This window comes from Aptenodytes forsteri, unplaced genomic scaffold, assembly GCF_000699145.1.
Source record: "Aptenodytes forsteri isolate BGI_AS27 unplaced genomic scaffold, ASM69914v1 Scaffold2, whole genome shotgun sequence".
Taxonomy (NCBI): domain Eukaryota; kingdom Metazoa; phylum Chordata; class Aves; order Sphenisciformes; family Spheniscidae; genus Aptenodytes; species Aptenodytes forsteri.
The window spans coordinates 7,603,798-7,605,340 of NW_008795695.1; the positions used below are offsets into that span (position 1 = coordinate 7,603,798).

At 42.1% G+C, this 1,543-nt stretch overlaps 1 protein-coding gene across 1 annotated transcript in view; it reads left to right on the top strand.

The window, feature by feature from the left end:
- Window positions 1–556: 556 nt before the first annotated feature.
- IFNAR2 (interferon alpha and beta receptor subunit 2) overlaps window positions 557–1,543 on the top strand; it is a 19,752-nt gene continuing 18,765 nt past the window's right edge. Inside the window, exon 1 of the mRNA XM_009282951.2 lies at window positions 557–787. The gene's annotated coding sequence lies outside the window, so the exon portion shown is untranslated. The remainder of the gene's footprint in view (window positions 788–1,543) is intronic.

Genomic DNA, 1,543 nt, shown 5'->3' on the forward strand with positions numbered 1-1,543 from the left:
TAATCGCGTAGCTCAAGGCCAGAAATTTGTAAGGAAAAATACACAACGGTAGACTGTGACAGAGCTGCTTGTCGCAAGTGCTGTTGCGTTGTTCTCCCTGCCGTGCTGGAGCGGCACAGGGCAGCCGAGGAGTCTGTTGGTATGTTTTAATGCTGCATGTCCCACACTGGTTCCTCCAGGGGCATGCCCGGCTCACCGGGAGCACTGCTGGCGGTGTATGGAACATGGATTTCTGGTTAATGGACTTGGATTATTAAGGTTAAATGATTTCGATATACTTAGAACCGACTTATCCAAAGTCGCCCAGCAAAGCCAGGAATAGAGCCTGGGCATAACATTACAACCCACAGCGCGATTCCTTAGCTTACATGGTTTCAGTAGTAAAGTTGATCCATACATTGTATTACCTGTGTAGGTTGAGAGCGTTCCTCTGCTGACTTCTCTGCCTGAAACATCTCCTGTGGTGTCTGTCTCTCTCTGTGTCTTTCTCTCAATGTTCTGATAAGTAGATTTCTATAAATAAATATACCATCTGCTTGTTTCAAAGAATAGGGTGTGTTTTCTGCTGTACTGATGTGGAGCTTTTCTGAAATACAAGCCAGTGACTCTCAAAACTTCAAAGCCTACCTTTTTTCTGATTGGAAGCAAATACAAAACAACCCAGCCTGACCTCCAGTTAAAAATGAGCTGCTACTGAAGATGATGTGGAAGTGTGGAGCTGAGTTTTGAAAGCGCTGGGGGCTTCAGGCAGCTCCCAGGAGAGTTACTGTGAGGCCAGGCTGATAAGGTGAGTAGGGGCTGGACTCAGTAGTATTTCTATGGTTTCTCTCCAGGGATTGCTAAAGCTCTGAAGAGGAAGAGTAACAAAAGCTAATCGGAGTTCTGGCAGAAATGGTTTTCCCCTGGAATTTCCCTGGCATTGATAGATCTGCAGAGGACATCCAGATTTAGACAACTGTGCAAACTTGGAGATAAACCTGTTTTGTCACATTTTTCTTATATATTCTGAGGTGCTAAACACATAGTTTGGCTTTGAATATGCATCATGTAAGATACGTGTGGTGTTCTGCATACAGAGCCATACACAAGTCACTTCAGATTCCAAGAGTGGGACAGATGTTATTCGTGACAGCATGTACAGCAAGGATCAAGGGTACTCAAATACATCTATTGCATAATACTATATATGGAGTGCTTTGAACACGTCTTGTGATTAATTGCAAGGATTAAGACATAAAGGAAATATTTTGCTAAGTGAATTCAGGATCCTCAAAGTTTTCCCCTTAAGAGAAAATTTTGAACCACCTGAAAAATCAGATCCTGCAGGTGTAACTGTTCTTTAAAGTGACTGTGAAAGTAACATTGTTTGGTATTAGCTTTCTCTGTGACTTCTGAACAAAGCTGGTAACCTTGTTGAAGTAGAAAGATTTTTTTTTTTTCCTACTTGTGTAATCTGTAAGATTAATCTGAATGAGAAAGTCAAATTATTTTATCTTCTGTCTGTCATGGTTTAACCTCAGTCAGCAACTGAGCACCACACAGC